This window comes from Bidens hawaiensis, unplaced genomic scaffold (genome assembly GCF_021521415.1).
Source record: "Bidens hawaiensis isolate Kalapana, Puna unplaced genomic scaffold, B.hawaiensis_p1.1 tig00001440_1, whole genome shotgun sequence".
NCBI lineage: Eukaryota > Viridiplantae > Streptophyta > Magnoliopsida > Asterales > Asteraceae > Bidens > Bidens hawaiensis.
Window position 1 is genome coordinate 3,699,001 of NW_027491081.1, and position 21,700 is coordinate 3,720,700.

General features: G+C 37.5%; 1 long non-coding RNA gene across 1 annotated transcript; it reads right to left on the reverse strand.

The window, feature by feature from the left end:
* Window positions 1-11,859: 11,859 nt before the first annotated feature.
* LOC143576160 (uncharacterized) lies at window positions 11,860-18,117 on the reverse strand. Its single transcript, XR_013142901.1, has 2 exons — window positions 18,077-18,117; window positions 11,860-11,943 (listed from the first exon to the last, which is right to left on the reverse strand). It is a non-coding gene; the product is annotated as an uncharacterized LOC143576160 (long non-coding RNA).
* Between the last annotated feature and the right edge of the window lie 3,583 nt (window positions 18,118-21,700).

Genomic DNA, 21,700 nt, shown 5'->3' on the forward strand with positions numbered 1-21,700 from the left:
AATATAACTAGTAAGTTTGAAAAGGCTGAACTTGATTTTAAAAAATTCGAGGGTTCCAGTAAGGTAGTTAACTCAATGATTGAAAACCAATTGTGGTGGAAGGAAAATGAAGGAGAGGGAATAGGATACAGTCAAGTTCCCCCACCTTACAACCACAATTATGTTCATACCCCTGTCACCAAAGAACATGAGGAAAAGATAAAAGACATGAAGTATGGTAAACAGGTTCAATATGAAACTGTTGGATCAGGATCCCTAGAGGAAATGAAGCCTGTCTTTAAATGTGTGAACAATTTTGATGCTTCTACTTCATGTGCAGATATAGTAAATGATGTTGCTTCTGATAGTAAAGTGGTTCAGGCTAGTAAAAGTGAATCTCATTCTAACGTGTCATCAAACTCAGATGACACCACAACTCAAAATTGTACTAATAATAATACACAGAGTTGTGGCAACAAAGGGAAGGCACGTAAGAAATCAACACAAGAAGGAAAGTCTCGTCCTCATAGATCCTCCGGATCTCCATGTGTTGATAAATCAGTGGGTGATATTTATATTAAGAGTCAAACATTAACTACCACTGTGGCACGCCAGGACATATAGCCAGAAATTGTGTTCATCATCTATATGTTCCTTACTACAAGCAAAATTAGAAGGCTGTACCAAGGGGCAAGAAGAATGGAAAAACCTTTCCTAAGAAGGAATTCCAACATGAGGCAAGTGCTTCCGTTGACATTAGAATAAGGATGAAAGCGTGTTTCGTCTGCGGGAACGGCGGGCATTTGGAAAAGGAGTGTTACTACCGTGCTGTTAATAGACAAGCTCCTCAGGTGAAAGGTAATAGGTTTCAACCGAATCCAGTGGTTAAACAAAATGCTTATTTTAGAAAACCACGTGTATCTGTACAACGGGTCACAGATACTCAAGGATTCAAAGTTAATATGACAGGTTTACACTCAAATGATTTAGATCTGTTAAAATAAAAATAAATTTTCAGAAGTCAAAGAGTGTTGAGAGTTCTAAGAGTTCGAATTCAAATTGCTCCACTCCAAAGTCTGTTTTTTCAAATTTCACTAAACCAAGACAGACTTGGAAACTTAAAACTCAGCAAACAGAATCTGTATTAACAAATGATTCTGTTAAAGATGGGAAAGATATGAGTTGGCAAGAGGTCACATATGTTGATGCTCAAGGAAACCCCAAGACATTTATGACTTGGGTTCCTATGTCCAACTGATTCCGCTATGCGTGTAGGAACAACCACAAATTCATTGTTTATTAAATGGGTTGTTCTAGGCACATGACAGGGCAAATATCCATTGTTTTTAAATCTTTAAACCCTAAGATGGATTATTTGTTGCCTGGACGGGAATTTTGGGTGATAAAACGTTTTTAATCTGCTCTCTAAGTGTGTAGGAAGAAATCAGGGAATACATTGTATATTAAAAGGTTTGTTCCAGACATTCAACTCACAAGGATGCATAATCACAAAACAAGCTTATTTCTAGGGGAGATTCTAACAAATGGAAAGATGATGTCTTGAAGATAAAGGTAACCGTATCATTTTGGTACGAAAGATTGATCAGTCAAAAAGATTTTAAAATTTTAAATTTTTATAAAAATTCAAAAATTATGTTCACGTATAGTTTTTCAAGTATAGTGTATTTTGTTTCCCAAAAATGAGAAAATGACTTGAACGTACATGAGAAATGATAGTACATCAGTTGGCTGACTATCACACTTCATTTTTATTAAATAATTAGTTTTGACGATTGAGTCCTTTTTAGGTAAATTTGTACATAAAAGTTTTTGCACAAATTTAGGGGGAGAAAATTAAAAAAATTCAAAAGAGTGTGTGTGCGTTTAAATAAAAAAACTTATCTATGTCTTTCAAACTTCACTCTCGCTTAAAATTATGTCGACTGCTTAAGTTTGAAGAACATATACTTGTATATGTTTGGTCCGGTGATCTACTCGTAGATTCACAGGATAACCATTTATCTAAAGACTGAAAGCATCTGGGGCGATTGTGATGTGTTTTTGTGTTTTGAATTCTTTCTCTTAAAATTATGTTGGTAATTCCAAGTTGGAGGGACACGTATTCTCATATGTGTTTTGGTCCTGTTAACCACTAGTGGTCATACGGGATAGCTATTTACCTGAAAACTGAAGAGTGACCAGGGTGACTGAGTTCTTAACATGTGTGTCTTCTGTAGTTTTATGGGAAGTGATATTACTATTCAGTTAACGGCTTTTTAGAAGCTTAAAAATTTTCAAATGAAAATTGATCCAACCTTTGGAAAGTGATAGATAAATTGTTTCTATGTGCCTAACGGGTGAAGTTATTAAGCTTAAAAGGCTCTAGAACAGTCATTGATGTGTATGGTACTTTCCATGATGCGTAAAAGTTAACGTGATATAAACTAAATTTGCTAAACTTAATGTGGAAAGTCATTTTGAAGACATGTGCATGTCTCCAGATACATCTCTCCGAATGATAGGCAGAAAAGCAACTACCCAGTCATACACGAGCCCGTTAGTGTGTTGATCACCAAAAATATTGTACTATTATGTTATTATTATAAAAACATAAGGAAAAAAAAATGAAAAAAAAGGATAAAGAAAGGAAAAGATGAAAAAAAAAAAGATTATGATTGAATTCACTTATTTCTATTAAAGTTATTTCATAATCAAAGCTTAAAGGGTCAAACTAGAACTACAGAGATGGGGGCACACAAGTAAGTCCTGTCATGTCTTGAATGAAAGGCTTGTTTGGCACTAAGTCCAACGTTCAACCTTAAAACTAAGCCTGCTTTGTATAAAATTCTTTTGATCAAGCACTAGGGGGTTGGAGTCAAATTAGGGTGATCTGGGGAAAGCCAAATACGCTTTGAGAAGAGATAGGAGGCATCACAGGTCTGAGTGATGTCCATCTAAGATTTATGCCTAACTGAACCTTAATCATATCACTGATGCGATGAAAAATCATGCTAAGTATGGGATACACGCTATCAACCTGTCTCTTGTTGTCATAATAATGCTGAACATGAATCCTTGTGACAATACCTTAAACGATATGATTCCATGTTCGGATCTCTTCATAAAAAAGGCCGCAGTTTTACTCAAAACTGAAATTTGATCCCTAATTTTTGCTAAATTATAAGAAGTCCGGGTGATTAAATTGGTTTTGTTTATTGTGTTTGGTTTTATTTTATTTATTTTATTTTTTACTTCTTGATTACTCTTGTCGAAACAAATGCGTTAAAAATGTGTTATATTTGGTTTAGTTGGTATGATCTCATCTCAAGTCTTTTCATGAAAATTAAAATAAAACAGAAAAATAAAAATCACAAAAATATGTTTGTTTTATTTTGTTTTATTTAATTGTTTTCAAAAATATTTTGGTTGATCTTTCTATCAAAGTTGATTGTTCTTTCAAGATTGATTTCTTGCAACGGAAGCATATAAAGTATTTGAGATTCAAATTGGATGATGCTGTTAAAAATGGGGAGATGATAGACTATTGGATGCAGATGATGAAGTTGCGGATCGCTGAAGTTGCTGATCGCTGAAGTTACTGATCATGTTCTAGTAAAGATTATGAAGATCTTGAAAGAATTAGTCTAAAGGCAATATTGTTGGGTCATAAATTGATTAGACTGACGCATATCAAAAGGCCACGACATGATCAAGACTAAAGTGATGTAAACGAAGACAAGTTGAAGAAATTATATTGGTGTAATACCGAAATCCCTATGGATTTCGGATTTCGGTTAGGCTAGCCTAAAGTGAAATAAACAAGAACGAAGCTACAAACCAAGGGGGGAGATTGTTGGGTCCATATTTGGTGGTTTGTACTTAGTTACATGTTTATTGGGTTTAATATGCAAGTGGGGTTGGACTATGTAAGCCGAGAACACCTTCGTGTTCTCGGTGGGCTTTTGTTTGTTTGGGCCAGTGTGTTGGCTTCCCTATATATAGTTGATATCATGTATAGGGTTAAGGTTGTTCACATTGAGAGAAGTAAAACACTTTGAGATATATAATCTAGTTCTCGGTCATTTATTGTCAGAGAACTCCTCTGTTCTCGGTTAAATGTGCTGACCGAGAACCTCTGTTCTCGGTTGATTGTGCTGACCGAGAACCCTTGTTCTCGGTTGATTTTCATTGATTTCCGTTGACAGAGAACTCCCACACTTGACCGAGATCCCCCCCTGCCAGGCCCAATTTTCACTACTTGGGCCCAGATTTTCATTGTCGTATATTGTTGGGCCATTCCATTTAGCCTGGATTGCCACATAAGTTTACTTCACCCAACTATGCTTAATAATCCAAGTGTATCTTAATTTATGGTTAATATGTCCATTATTATTATCTAACTTGTTAAGGTTGGTGCAGATATGGCCGATCAGAGCTCGTTAAAGTATGTTGATACTCATAACATAGCTGGTCACTTGTATGATCCACCATTGGCTCACAAAGAGTTCAAGTCGATGATTGTCGGACTTAATACTTGCAGGATTTCTCATGCTCTTCGAGAAAATCCTGTCATTTGCAAGAAGATGATTACTGATTTCTGGAACAACGCAAAGATCAACTCTCAAGGGGCAGATGGAGTTATTTCAATCGACTCCAAAATACAGATGAAGCCAGTTACTGTCACTGAAGCCATTATCAGAGAGGTACTTTTGTTTGGGGATCAACCTGATTACCCAACAGAGTACTCTACAGCTGATGTTACTGAAGTTATTACAAGAATGGGGTATGAAGACACTTATCCTCCGGCAATCAAGAAGTTGTTTCACCCTTACTGGAGATACATATTGCACACGTTCTTCACATGTATCTCAGGAAGAAAGGGAGGTTCAGATGAAATCAGTCACACCCAAATGTCTACCGTTGCTGCTCTGATCATGGACTGGAATTATAATTATTCCAAGTTCGTTTTCAATGAAATGATGAGAAATCTAAGGGCAAAGAAGAAGGAGATGTTCTTGATGTATCCGAGGTTTCTACAAATGATTTTTGATTCTCATTACACCGACTTCGTTAATCTGTTGAGACTTTGGATATGAAGTCTATGGGACCCAATTCCTTTGGGTTAATGAAGCAGTCAAGAAAGGGAGCCAAAGTGGTCTATAGGGGATTGAAACCCCTAGTAAAATTCGGTCGTTTTGCTGAGACCGAAGTTGAGCCTGTCATAGCTCAGGTTGCTGACGAGCATGTGGCACCCGCTCAACCACGTGTTGCAACATTTGAACTTTCTGATGATGAGGAAGATGAAGAAAAGCACCGTCAGTCAAGTACTCTTACAGATGATGAAAAATTAAAAGCCCTCAAAGCTGCTAAAGTCTTATTTAAGTCAACCGCTCTGAAGCCTCCTCAGACAGTTACTGAAGACATTGAGGAAGAATATGTTGAAGAACCAACTGCTGATCTCATTCATCGTAAATGAAAAAGGGGTGATTCGAGATCGAGCGAGTTGGACATTGAATCCAAAACAACCATAGTTACACCAACACCAACACTCACACCAGCACCAGAATCAATCACCAGCCCTCAACAACACACCGATAAACCAGAATCGCATGCTCCAGAATCTCAATCTGAACCAGTTGCATCTACTGCTGAGCCATCATTTATGGAGTTATTGTCCAGCGATTTTGGTGATGATTTTGATTTTGAAACAGATATTCCAAGTACTGATACTGCAGACATTCCCTCTAGTTCATCCGGTTAAATTGATCAAGGTCAGTCGAGCTCAGGTGTTTCAGAAAAGGTTGCTCAAATCCTTGCTATGCAGGAAAATTATTTTCAGAACAAGGGAAAAGGAGTGGTTCTTGAGAATGCTCCTGTAGATGTTCAGGCTCTACAATGTCGTGTGTTTGAACTAGAGCAGGATTCTGTAATCAAAGATGTCCGTATTCAGGAACTTGAGGCTAGCAACTCAGATAAAGAATCCAAGATTAAAGGGCTGCAGTCCAGCATGAGAGGTTTGACAACTATGTATCTCGATCTCCAACAAAAGCTAGTTCATAAATTTGGAGATGAGTTCAAAAGTAATGAAGATACGGTATATCAAACTTCTCCTACTGATCAAGATAAAGATTCCACTGCTCGTTCAGTCGACAATACTGATATTAGAAGACAAGAGGAATTAGAGTCTCTAAGGCAATACATGGAAGCACCACCAATCCCCAAAGAGAAATCTCAAAGAATTTAGAAGAAGTTGCTTGAAAAGGGTAAGAAGAAGTGCTAGTAATGAAGAACTCAGATCAGAATGTTGTGTCTTTAGATCACCCAGAAAGATAAGTTGTTACGCTTCAAAAGGGGTTCTCCAATAAATACGGTGATCGATCTGGAGTTTTATCTTGGGGTTTCGATGCAGATAAGAATATGTGGTGGGTTAAGAGAAACTCGGGAACAATGGAGTACTATAAAAAGATGAAATACTTTGGTTCTTGGACTAAAGTTGAGTTGAGTGACTTAATCAATGCTCTATTTACAAATCCATCAAATGACAAGAGAGGAACATATTTTTGGAACTTTCTCAAGCGCCAAGTTGATAAAGGCTTTCCAAACATGCCAACTGCCGAATCCTTCCTGAAGAAAGCCAAAGGTGTTTTGGATCCAAGGACTGGAAAAACCATGGTGAATGTAATGTGGCCTCCCACAAAGAAAGCCACTTACATCCCTGTACCAGATGCTATTCCTGATGGTTCCTTGGAGAATATGAGATTCTGGTTCTATGACTCTTTCACTGCTACGGTAATTATCAAACGAAAGAAAGGGAATGGTCAATACCGGTTCATTGACCCCAAGGACTTGTTGAAGTTTGGTGAAAGAGATATCAAAACTCTTAGCACCTTTCAGATTGCTGCTGATCCACTTTTTGAGACAGCCGCCAAAGATTTCACAAGCATGGTGGCGTCTATTATTAACAACAAGTTCTGGGCTGGAACGTTGAAGGATGCAGATATTGAGTACATGGAACAAGATTAGAGATAAAGCTACAAACCAAGGGGGAGATTGTTGGGCCTAATTTTATGGTTTGAGATTGATTTGTACTTAGTTCTAGTTATTCAGGCTTGGGTTTTGGGTGCATATGTAAACTGAGAACACTTAGGTGTTCTCGGTGGGCTTTTGGTGTTTGGTCCGGCTTATTGTTCGCTTTGCCTATATATAGTCTTGTCATGTATAGGGTTAAAGGTTGTTCATTCCTAGTATTATTATCGATCATTGTAAGTGCTTAAGCACCCGACGTATTCAATAATATACGTGTGTTTTGAAGCAATTTCGAGTTACCTTTTACTGTTCTTATTCATATTCTTGAACCACCGAGTGTTGGTATTCCGCACCAATACTCGTTTGGTTGATATCATATTGTAGTGATCCAGATTCGGGACTTACACTTTCAAAAGCACGGTACCGTGCTGTTGCTGTTTGTCAGTTCCTACAGAATTTTGACTTTTGGTTGACCAAAGGTGACCACGGTTCGTGTTTTTAATCCTAATTTCTACTTTATTCAGATTCGAACCTTCGTTTCTAACCGATTATAACAATTGGGTTTATTAGTTTGTTGGATATTCATCTCAAGATCCATACCCGAATGGTTCCTTTCAATTAGACTTTAACAATCAACTATTCAACAATCTATTCATCCTAAACTAATTGAATAACCCATATCGTTTTCGGGTTTAGACCCGATTTAATCAATCTGAGAGATTTTAGGGTTAAACTAAACCTAGAAAGATGAATTTGAACAATATAATTGTTAAATTAACATACCTTTGGTTCGAAATTGACGATTTGATGAAGAAATTAGTGAGATAGGGGTTGGTCGGCGGTTTGTTGTTCAGAAACGAAGTGGGGTTTAGGGTTAATGGATTGGAAAAGTTATTTGATTAATTAAAAATCTGTAACTGCACTGGACATAAAAGCACGGCGCCGTGCTTTTGGAAGCACGGTACCGTGCTGCATAACGCAGACAACTGCTCTTTTTATTCTGTTTATTTGTCAAGCTGGTTCGTTTTTAACTGATTTTCTTTGCGGGTTAGTTTAAGATAGTAATTAAAACACCTAAATTTCATTAAAACATAAAACATAAAGACATAATTAAACATAGTAGAAATGAAAAGTACAACAACAATCATAAAACAAAGTCGGGACTTCAACGACCACCGTTCCCGAACTAGTCTTGAATGTGTAATCGCGCTCGTTTAACTTCTAAGAGCTCGGAAAGCTTTTTGTCAAGCTTTAAGATTTCCCGGTTGAGAAAGTTGAGCTTGGAAGCCAGATCCTTGTGGTGGCCATCCACAACATGGAAGTTTTCGAACCGAAGTAGTTCGACTTTGTTGATTAGCTCGATTACGCGAGCTTCACTTTGGATGTTGCTTTCGACTTGGTCTCTCAAAATGCATTGTAGCCTCATGATCTCTTCCTCAAGGTTTGAAGAAGATTCATGTTGCTTGCCTTTCCTCACTGGCCTCCATTCAACCTTCTTGCCTTCCATTTCAGTAAATTTTGTGTTTGGTGTGAATGGAATAGTGAGTTCTTGCATGCATTATATAGAGGCTGGAGAGTCGAACACGGCCCGTGCTTTTGGAAGCAAGACCCCGTGCTACTAGGGGAATAAATGTTTCCGAGTCAGAGAATTGTACGGAGTCGGCGCGTATCTTGCTGAAGATTATAGTGTGACCACGGCCTCATGCTTTTTGTCACTGAGATTTTCTTATATTTTTCAGCCAAACGCGAGAGCCGGAATTTTTAGAATGATGTTTAGCATTGTATTTTAGAAGTTGGTCATCCTAAAAATTACTTTTCATTAAAATTAAAGGTCCTAAAACAAATACAGGATAAGCCCGGTTTTCCTAAAAATAAGAAAATATTCGGGTTAAGCCCGAAATTCCTAGCACATTGTGCGTAATGCACTTGTTTACACATGAAAACAGATTATTAAGTTTCCTAGATTTCTCCGAAAGGTTCTCCTCCTTCGAATGGCCCTGGTGGTGGAAAGTACGTGAAACCGAGAACTTGAGACTGGAGTTGTTCATTGACGTTTCAAAGTTCCATTTTCATGTTTTCCACTGATTCGGTGAGTTGAACTAGGCGCATCTCAGCAAGGAGATTCATTTCGGTGAGTTCCATAACGAGTTCTTGAAGTTTCAAGAGAAGCTCGGTTTTGGAAACATGGCGGGCATCATTTTGGTTGTCGAGGAACGGGAATTGCTTCACTCATTTCAGTAGGCATGTTGAATTTTCAGAGAGGATTGTTTTGGTTTTGGTTAAAGCAAAGAATGCATTGGCAAGATGTGCCATTTATAGTCAACCAGATACCTGAGCACGACCCCATGCTTTTGGAAGCACGACCCATGTTTTTACACTGAGAATTCTGTTACAAACCAGTTTGACTGAGATTTTTGGTTAATTTTTTTTACTAAATATTTACAAGGCCTAGTTTGTGAAGGTCTTGGCCAGACCTTGTTTCCTTAATTTCCTTTTCAGGAAGTTGGAGGGTTACTACCTCCGAAATTTCTTTAAATGGTCCATCGATATATGGTTTTAATCGATGTCCATTTACTTTAAACTTTTGGCCGTTTGAATTTGAGATCTCGACTGTCCCATAGTCAAAGACTGATTCAACTATGTATGTGCCTGTCCATTGATGACCGTCGTTTGAGTCAATCAAAAACCTAATTATTCTAAATAGTTTGAGCAAATGGGGTATCGTATCACAAGGAGTATGTGGTCAATGCAATTCATGTACAGATTTAATATTATGAAGTAACTAGTGTTTAGTGCTGATCACACAAGCAATTTAAGTGAATTTAGAGAACTAAGCAAACAAATAAGTAAATGATTTTTAATCAATTAACAAAGCAAATCACACCCGGGACTTCAAGTAGGTAACTTACAGTAATCTCATGCAACCTAACAGATTAATCATTAACGGTTAACTACAGACTGATCAACTAGACAAAACCTTAGGCAACAATAATTGCTTTACACACGGCACTGGTTATCAAACAGTCCCTGCCAGTGTGACTCAGTTAAGGGCAATTATATGCTTTGTCGTATTCAAACTAATCAAACAACCCTATGATCAATTAATATAGCAACTGAGGAAACTGAAATGGTTACAAACTTTACATCCCAGGTTGTTGATCAGTTCTTTGTGTCGGTAATAGAAAACATGAATATTATGATAAACCTATGACTAAAACATACCTGTCACAGCAGAGAGAGAAGCCAGGGCTGATAAGAAAGATCCAGACGACATGATAGTCAGCTTGGTCGAGTTCCCCTTTAAGATGTATATTAGTGATGGGGATTAGGGTTCTTGAGAAACCGAATAATATATGGAGAGAGGGTCACAAATTATTATGTGAGGTTTAGGTTATGTTGTATGATGTTAATTAGTCTCTCCATATATTTATATACACCCAAGGGGAAACCCTTGATTAGTAAGAAAGGGTAATTTGGTCCATCAACAATTACCTAGCTAATATAATTACAAGGTATAATTTTATATTTTGATCTAATTATTATATAAATGATAATGATGGCCATATATAAATATACATATCCATATATTTATTCTTACACAGGTATGATTCGGAGAAGACTAGCCGAGCATCGTCATCGATAGATCTTCAATTATGATGAGGAAGACCATTAGGATTGATCAAGAGATGATTGGTAGCCCTGGAATTCACCCAAAATCGCCTAATAGTTGCTTCTGGTCGTCCCTCTTGATTAGGGTTCGGAAATTAGAAGATATAGGTCAAAATCCGTTTTTTCACGTTTTTTAAGACCATCGCATATCGCCATGACCATAGACCTACCCTTCACGAAGCGCGACCTAAGGAAACCTCATATTTGGATTCCTCCCGCCGAGAAACCCAAGATTCATATATTATGGCTCCCGTAACTCATTTTCTAGCTCAGGATATGCTCGTTTTAGTTCAAGATCGCATTTTGTCAACCCATCTCGTTCAGTTTTAGCATCGGCTTATGATTTCTTATCCATACACTTCCCGAATCCTTGTAACTCTTCCCAAAACATCAAATCATGCTTCGGTCTTCCCGAGATATCATTCCATGCTCGTATAGGTCTCCCATTTAGCATCTTTAACGATCAATTACCTGAAATACAAAAGCATGTATGAAGTACCAAAGTTCTGACAATATATTCAATAAAACTACATAATTAATACACTAATATATATACAAAATACCCGACCATCATATCCCCACACTAATCTTGTGCTTGCCCTCAAGCAAACTCTAAAGAAAACATCAACCTCCATCATCGGTTTGTAAATTATCACCATTAATACTAGTAAGGTTTAAGGTCATACACAGTTTCCCAGACTGACACTTTCTAGATTGATATCCCACAAATAAGGTTATATGATATTATAAAAACAATAGAGCTGCCCAGACGAGTGTACTTTGTTTTCGGTTAAGGCATACATGTTCATACCCCTCACACTATCAACACTCCTCTCGGTTTAATATCTGGACTAGCAAAAGATGTGCCAGTATATGTCTCTGCCCTCAAATACCAAATATGTGTCACAACTTAATAAGCTTGCAGGTCAATCTTATCTCCACCCATTACCCACTGGTTGCATAAAGACTCGGACTAGGGTTTTGCTGAGGCTTAGGTTGGGTGCGGAATAGGCATATTTAGTGACTAAGGTGAATGAAACCCAGTTTACAAGTACACAAACAATTAATAAAAAATAAACAGACTGCTAATTACATAACTGAATAAGAACTGACTTTCTTTTAGGCTATTTGCTGAACTTTTTTTTTTTTTTTTACTTTGTTTTTTCAAACTGATAGACAATACACTGAAGCAAATAATTATACAACTCTGACAAACACATATTTACAACTCAACCGAGACATACATACATTGTGTACTATGCTCAACAACTGACTATATACAACTCGATAACGAACTGGATTTCATCACACAGGGTTAAAATATAATGAAGGTCAAGGCTGAAATGGTGTGTAATGTCTGATTTAGCAAATAAACAGGAGTGAGGTCCAAATGGGCTCCTAGGGGGATAATGTCGGGTAAGGAAATTTATTTAGTGGAGGAAAAGTGTATGTAAAGGTTTTCTAAAGTCCTAATCTCCATACAGGTGGTGGTATTAAGATCTTGATAAGCATGTGACAAGCAAGTTCTAACTCTGTAAAACATACTAGCTTCCCTCAATTAATGGTGTAAGACATGTTTTATATCTATTATATAATATGTGTATTAAGTATAGGGGGCCATCTCACAATATGTCTGGAATAATGGGCTGCCGATATGAAACATGTATACCCGTCCCCTTGACTCGTTATCCCCGCCTAAACGACCCCATTTTCAACTTCTCTTTTTGAAAACATTTGTGAGTAAGACTATCGAGAAGCTGAAAAACCAACCATGACCTGAAACCTATAACTTGGCATTAATGGCAATAATTAATAGCTAACAACTTTGGCTTCCGAACACTCTTCGAGGTACCATGGGGCTAAAATTTTCAAATTTCCCCCATCCCACACTTGAGGTTTACATTGTCCTCAATGTTAAAATAGATAAAACGATTAATAAACATTTGAGGGACGGGGTTGAAATTGACTTTTTCACTAATAAGCAATTTTAAAATTCGGGGCTCAAATGTGGCGGTTCAACTAATAATTATAAAATTACAATTTTAACGTTTAAAGTAATAAAAACAAAACAAATTATGAAACTGAAATCACCTGATATCAACGGGACTGGAGAAGGACCAGTCGGCTCGTGAACTCTAAAAAAAACACTCGTATACTCTCGTCTCATCCAATTACCAAACTGACAATCGATCCTGCAAAATATCGAGACGTGTAGAAGTAAGCTTCTCACAAGTGTAAGACATAGGTTTTTTAAGAGTTATGAAAATGAATATTTATTAATTTTATTAAAACAATTACCGAGCCAAATTAAGTCATTTCATAAGAAATTCTGTTAAGTTAGTTAAAAACGTTAAAAGACCTAACTTACTTTCGTAGGAATCACGATTGCATTTAGCATATGCAACAAGCCCTTTAAACCCCCCGGTATCCCAGGTGGACGAGTGGGGTCTCGTGAGGGTTTATAGTGAACTACACCCACAAAGTTCCAAATACAACAAAATTTACACGTACCTGGATTAACCACAACAAAAAGAACATGAAAGCACTCTGGATAACTTAACTGAAACTTCGTTTTTTGACGGTGCGGTATCCCCACACTTAGCTTTTGCTATGATGGTACGCTTGAAATACAATTAGTAATGTAAAAACTAAACAAAATGGAAACTAAAAATATACAAAATGTACAATTACCACCCTTTTGAAACTTGTATGCCATTCAAGGTGGGCGTCTGGCCCGCTCCCGTGCAACCTTCTCACTATAAGCACGCTTTTCTTCAATCATTTGTTGCCAGTATTCCGATAGGCCAGAATCTGTCCTGAACATCCTCAATCTCCATTCTCGATCACTCACTTTCTTCTTCCTTGGTCGGTTACCTTTCTCTTCCACCTTCTCACTCTGTAGTTTCTCAAATCCCTTTTTATCTATCCTGTCAATCACAAAACATTCCTCTTTTCTGCGATCCTTATCCAAGGATACACACTTGTCAACAAGAGGGTTAGTAGAATTTTCAAACAATAATAACCGTTTATCACAGTCTCCACACTTGATTCCCAAAACCCCCTTAGCACAATCAATTACCGCATGTGCATCGTCATCGATAGATCTTCAATTATGATGAGGAAGGCCATTAGGATTTGTCAAGAGATAATTGGTAGCCCTGGAATTCACCCAAAATCGCTTAATAGTTGCTTCTGGTCGTCCCTCTTGATTAGGGTTCGGAAATTAGAAGATATAGGTCAAAATCCGTTTTTTCACGTTTTTTAAGACCATCGCGTATCACGATGACCATAGACCCTACCCGTTGCGTACCGCGGCCTAAGGAAACCTCATATTTGGATTCTTCTCGTTGAGAAACCCAAAATTCATATATTATGGCTCCCGTAACTCATTTTCTAGCTCAGGATATGCTCGTTTTACTTCAAGGTCGCATTTTGTCAACCCATCTTGTTCAGTTTTAGCATCGGCTTATGATTTCTTATCCATACTCTTCCCGAATCCTTGTAACTCTTCCCATCATCAAATCATGCTTCGGTCTTCCCGAGATATCATTCCATGCTCGTACAGGTCTCCCATTTAGCATCTTTAACGATCAATTACCTGAAATACAAAAGCACGTAGGAAGTACCAAAGTTCTGACAATATATTCAATAAAACTACATAATTAATACACTAATATATATACAAAATACCCAACCATCACATCCCCACACTTATCTTTTGCTTGCCCTCAAGCAAACTCTAAAGAAAACATCAACCTCAATCATCGGTTTGTAAATTATCACCATTAATACTAGTAAGGTTTAAGGTCATACACAGTTTCCCAGACTGACACTTTCTAGATTGATATCCCACAAATAAGGTTATATGTTATTATAAAAACAATAGAGCCGCCCAGACGAGTTGTCACACCCCGACTAGGTAGTTGCGGAAGCGTAATACGGGAATGTAACAGATAACACTGGTATCAACAACATTGTTTATAAAGAAATTCATAACTAATTTACATCATAATACATAGGTTGGTACTAGGTTTACAAACTAGATGTGAAAAAACACATAACCGGTTTACAAGTTTCTTATACAGTATTACATCTGCGTCTATTCACAGCTATTCAACTTTCTTCCTAACACCAAGCATATAAGCAAATCATTCCACTTTTGCTTTACCTGAAAAGCATGTTAAAACGGGTCAACTACGTCTAGTTGGTGAGTTTCAAGTTTCACGAGTATCAACGAAATCAGTTCACGAGTTTGTAAAGTTTACAGTGTGAATGTATGTATGTCTGTGTATGATGCATTATACTAAGCCACAAGTGAAACCGAAACGAGCTATACTGCATGGCCTCTCCTGCCCATGCACTCCAATTGGCATTTAACAGCCAATTTGCCCCATGTATGTACTATGTCTAACACCACATAGCAGTATGTAAATATATAATGACAATGTGCAACTGGTTTTTACATATGTTCCGGCTTACCCCACCGGCTCTGTCACAGTTGGGTTTGTCAAACCGATAGTACTATCCACACGCCACCGGCACGAAGTTAATCACTTGTGTTTGTGGGGACTTGTCAAGTGTTAGTACTTAGATAATCCACATCATCACACGTTTTCAAGTATAACAGTTTATGTAAACATGCTTTTCACCCCAAAAGTTCGTAACACAGTTTAGAAAGTGGGGGTCGTGAAACTCACCTTATCGTAGTTCGCACAGAAATCACGTATCAATAAATCAGATGTCTCGTTTATAGCCTGATTCCTATAAACGGTATCGTATCGTTACTACTAGTACAGTGTTCAAGCTAAGTCGGGCTGTATAGATAATCTGGGTATAGCTGTTAGGCCCAGAACATGACCATAGTCTTAGATTGTGACGTTGTATACTATGAAATGTTTAAAACTGGATTTGGCTCAGTTTTACCGTTTTCCGAGCCTAGCTCAGTTGATCGTTTATACGTTTCGGGATTAGGTAAGATCACATAAAACTTAAGTAAATATATTGATTGATAAAATAATTTGATTTATGAAAGAATTTTAAGGTTTCGGTGTCTGGTTTGATTGCAGGGCTCGTTTCCGTTTTCATACGGGTTTGATTATACAAAACGCGCACAATCCACCCGAATTGTCCGGAATTCTCGTAAAAAGTTCGTTTTTATCAATATCATTCAGAAATATGATCTTTGACCACTTTTGACATTTTGACATACCAGTCAGTCCGTTAAACACAAAACTGCCGGTTTCGTTAAAACAATTATAATTTAAATCTTTGATAAATCATAACTAAATATGTAATTATTAATAAATTATGTAAATTTTTGTAAAAATACATTAGGACATGGATAATTTTATAAAAATATTTCCAGAAATTTTATGATTAATTATTTATTTATAAAAATTCATTTAATAGGTTATAATCGTGTAATAAATGGCCCGTTTATATCAAACGACTTCCGAAAAATCCGATAATTTTTACCAATGGCCTTAATATGATTACATAGCCCCTGAAAAATTTCCAGAACCTAACTCTTTTGACAAAATGCCTTTTTGTGCGTTTTTCGGCTGTTAAAACTCGGTTAAACCATGATTGCACAAACCATACTTAGGCATTTCCAATGATTCCCAAACTTTACCAGTGATCTTACCATCCCATATAAAACTCCAAAACCAAGTTTCATAATTTTTCAATATGTTTAGCTATTTTTCCCAAATAAACGCTCATAAACGGGAATAAATTCACCAAATATTCTCCGTTTATCGAAAAATTACCAAATTTGAACAGGGACTCATTTATATGATCCCTAATGTCCCTGCAAATTTTCACAAGCTAACAACAAGCACGTCACAACCTAATACTAAACAGCCCCTAAACGAGTGTTACGGGTTTACCTTGTCGGTTTTCGATGAATTTTGCTAGTTTAAACGATTCTCCGGGTCTCGGGTTGCAAACTCAGTATATCTACATATCATATAACATCAAACCAAGCATAAATCATCCATGTAACAGCCTTGATAATTAGGGTTTCGGTTTTGGGTTCAAACCGAACTTTCTAACCGTAAAAACGTTGTATTCATGTTCTAATCCGCGTTTTTGACCAAAAAAGTATATGTTCCTGGTTTGTAAACATGTTTAACATCAACACATAATTTTACTTGATTTTTAGGGTTTTTGGATGGTTAAACATGTTTAAAACTAACTAAAACATGTTTATATGTTAATTATATAAATCAAACTTGGTTAAATCTTTGTAAAATTTGATCTTACCTTAGGGTTTTTGAAAGGGAGTTGAGAGAACAGGGGTTTTGAGCTGCTGGACTTGAAATATTTGAGAGTTAAAATGAATAACATAGCTTAGAAAGTAAGTTATATAAAACAATGTGTGGTATGGTGGGGCTAGCGATCGGAATGAAGAAAAACCCCTTAATGGGCTATTTTGGCCCATTAACCTGATTATACCAGCCCAAACATGAAAAGCCCACTTCAAGTTTAGTTCGGGTTCGGTTTTTCGCAAGAAAATTAATTCGGGTGTGAGAAATAACGTAAAAACGTGTGTTTTTCAGCTTATTTTTGTAAAATAAGAAAAACGTACTGACTCGTTGTAAAATTCCAAAATATTTTCACGGATGGCTTAGAACATGTCATATAAGTGTTTTATAAATCTTTTTCGGCTTAACGGATGCTACAATGCTTGTTTTGATATTAACGATTGCGTTTAAGAGTTTTAAACGTACCGAGGCCTAAATATCAATATGTTAGCCTCTATAACATATATATGACTCGTATATGACCCCTCAGTATGTATACGGGTCATAGTTAGTATCAGTCGGTTACTCGTTTAAGCACTACGAATTAACCGATTTATCGTTTACTTGTTACGTAAAGAATATAGTGTACCTCGTTTTGTCATGAATGTCACACGAGTGTACTTTGTTTCCGGTAAAGGCATACATGTTCATACCCCTCACACTATCAACACTCCTCTCGGTTTAATATCTGGACTAGCAAAAGATGTGCCAGTATATGTCTCCGCCCTCAAATACCAAATATGTGTCACAACTTAATAAGCTTGCAGGTCAATCTTATCTCCACCCATTACCCATCGGTTGCATAAAGACTCGGACTAGGGTTTTGCTGAGGCTTAGGTTGGGTGCGGAATAGGCATATTTAGTGACTAAGGTGAATGAAACCCAGTTTACAAATACACAAACAATTAATAAAAAATAAACAGACTGCTAATTACATAACTGAATAAGAACTGACTTTCTTTTTCGCTTTTTGCTGAACTTTTTTTTTTTTTTACTTTTTTTTTTCAAACTGATAGACAATACACTGAAGCAAATAATTATACAACTCTGACAAACGCATATTTAAAACTCAACCGAGACATACATACATTGTGTACTATGCTCAACAACTAACAATATACAACTCGATAACGAACTGGATTTCATCACACAGGGTTAAAATATAATGAAGGGCAAGGCTGAAATGGTGTGTAATATCTGATTTAGCAAATAAACAGGAGTGAGGTCCAAACGGGCTCCTAGGGGGATAATGTCGGGTAAGGAAATTTATTTAGTGGAGGAAAAGTGTATGTAAAGGTTTTCTAAAGTCCTAATCTCCATACAGGTGGTGGTATTAAGATCTTAATAAGCATGTGACAAGCAAGTTCTAACTCTGTAAAACATACTGGTTTCCCTCAATCAATGGTGTAAGACATGTTTTATGTCAATTATATAATATGTGTATTAAGTATAGGGGGCCATCTCACAATATATATGGAATAATGGGCTGCCGATATGAAACATGTATACCCGTCCCCTTGACTCGTTATCCCCGCCTAAACGACCCCATTTTCAACTTCTCTTTTTGAAAACATTTGTGAGTAAGACTATCGAGAAGCTGAAAAACCAACCGTGACCAGAAACCTATAACTTGGCATTAATGGCAATAATTAACAGTTAACAACTTTGGCTTCCGAACACTCTTCGAGGTACCATGGGGCTAAAATTTTCGAATTTCCCTCATCCCCACACTTGAGGTTTACATTGTCCTCAATGTTAAAATATATAAAACGATTAATAAACAATTGAGGGACGGGGTTGAAATTGACTTTTTGACTAATAAGCAATTTTAAAATTCGGGGCTCAAATGTAGTGGTTCAACTAATAATTATACAATTACACTTTTAACGTTTAAAGTAATAAAAACAAAACAAATTATGAAACTGAAATCACCTGATATCAACGGGACTGGAAAAGGACCAGTCGGCTCGTGAACTCTAAAAAAAACACTCGTATACTCTCGTCTCATCCAATTACCAAACTGACAATCGAATCTGCAAAATCTCGAGACGTGTAGAAGTAAGCTTCTCATAAGTGTAAGACATAGGTCTTTTAAGAGTTATGAAAATGAATATTTATTAAATTTATTAAAACAATTACCGAGCCAAATTAAGTTGTTTCATAAGAAATTCTGTTAAGTTAGTTAAAAACGTTAAAGGACCTAACTCACTTTCGTAGGAATCACGATTGCATTTAGCGTATGCAACAAGCCCTTTAAATCCCCCGGTAGCCCAGGTGGACGAGTGGGGTCTCGTGAGGGTTTATAGTGAACTACACCCATAAAGTTCCAAATACAACAAAATTTACACGTACCTGGATTAACCACAGCAAAAAGAACATGAAAGCACTCTGGATAACTTAACTGAAACTTCGTTTTCTGATGGTGCGGTATCCCCATACTTAGCTTTTGCTATGATGGTACGCTTGAAATACAATTAGTAATGTAAAAACTAAAACAAAATGGAAACTAAAAATATACAAAATGTATAATTACCACCCTTTTGAAACTTGTATGCCATTCAAGGTGGGCGTCTGGCCCGCTCCAGTGCAACCTTCTCATTATAAGCACGCTTTTCTTCAATCATTTGTTGCCAGTATTCCGATAGGCCAGAATCTGTCCTGAACATCCTCAATCTCCATTCTTGATCACTCACTTTCTTCTTCCTTGGTCGGTTACCTTTCTCTTCCACCTTCTCACTCTGTAGTTTCTCAAATCCATTCTTATCTATCCTGTCAATCACAAAACATTCCTCTTTTCTGCGATCCTTGTCCAAGGATACACACTTGTCAACAAGAGGGTTAGTAGAATTTTCAAACAATAATAACCGTTTATCACGGTCTCCACACTTGATTCCCAAAACCCCCTTAGCACAATCAATTACCGCATGTGCTGTGGCGAGGAATGGCCTACCCAATATGACTTGTGGTTTTGTATTATTCCCACATTTAGCATAGTCAAGTACAAGAAAGTCAACTGGGTAGAAAAATTCCTCCACCTGAATCATTACATTAGTCACCATGCCCCGGGGAAGTGTATGAGTTTGGTCCACCAACACCAAGGTGGTGTTTACCCTTTCTAGTGGACCAAATTCATACTAATCATATACACTACTGGGCATGATACTAACACATGCTCCATGATCTAGAAGTGCTCGATCAGTTTTAAATTTTCCATTTTGAATTGATAAAAGAGGCACTCCTGGGTCTTGGAGTTTACTTGAGGTGGTATTATTCTTCACCTCCTCATCTCTCATGTTGGTCAATTTACCATTTAAACATTTTTCACATGTGCAATTTTCACAAAAAGACATTTGATATGTTTTTGGTTCAGATTCATTTTGAAAAATTGATTCATGTTGACCGACATAATCACTCTCACCACTAACATCTTCCACCACCCCCTCAACAAACTGCGGTGGTGAATCAACTTCAACAACAGAAATATCAAAATGAGGTAAAAGACTTACAACGTTGATGTGCACATTGTTTCCCTTCTTGGAGCTTGAGCAGTAATGGGTCGGGTTGACTGTAGTATCGCTCGGGAGTTGACATGCGCTCTTTTGCAACTTTGCCATATCTGCTGCGAGCTGACCAATCTGCTTTGACATTGCCTCTGCTGACTTATCATGTAACTCAAACTGTTTCTTTGTCTCAGCCTTATGATTTGTCATAAACTTCATCAATGCATCCAACTTTGAGTGCACCGACTCATCCGCATTTCCCGAGGACCCCCTCTGCTGGTCCTGATTACCCGATGAATTTCCACCCCGGTTACCGTCTCTGTTATACCCCCGATTCTGATCATACGAACCTTGCTGCTGCTGATAACCGCCCTGGCGGTAATTACCCTGCGACCTGTTCTGGCTCGATCCCTGAAAGTTCGGGTTCAACTGTGTAGACGCGTTCCCGTAACGAAAATTCGGGTGATTCCTCAAGGCCGGGTGATAGGTGTTTGAATTCAACCCTTGAGCCTTGGAATCCCCGTAAGCATAATTAACTTCTTCGGGCTCATCTTCCACGTCATCATCAAACTCGGGGCAATTTTCTGTCTTATGCCCGAGTTCTCTACAATCTTCACAAACCGGGAATTTCACTCCAACTTTCCCAACTTCTTTCTTCTTTCCCTTTTTGTACCCAGCCAGCTCACGTTCTAACACAGCAATTCTTTCAGACTCACTCGTGACTGACTTTACTGACCTGGAAGAAGTACCATGTCTTCGTCTTTCAGCTGCTGTTTCTGCCTTTGAATCGTCACACATAAACTCCAAAAAATCCCAATCATCCTCTTCGGGTTGATTCAGCAGCTGACCATTACACGAGGCTTTCAGATATTTTAGGTCCTCGTAAGTCAACCAATCCACAAAACACTTCACCAATTCCCACAATTCAATCTGGTGGTGTGGGCATTTTCTGATCATCTCCTTAAACCTGGTGAATGCTTCGTAAAATAATTCGCCTGATAACTGTGAAAAATGGCGAATTTCCATTCGAGCCTCACTCGTCTTTGACTGCGAATAGTACTCGTTTAGAAACACTTGCTGCATCTCGGCCCAGTTCCCAATACTGTGCATCGGTAGCGAGTTAAACCAGTGCTTAGCTTTATCTTTTAACGAAAACTGGAATAAACGCAACCGAACCTCATCTTGATCATAAGTACTATCACCAATCAACCCGCAAATAGC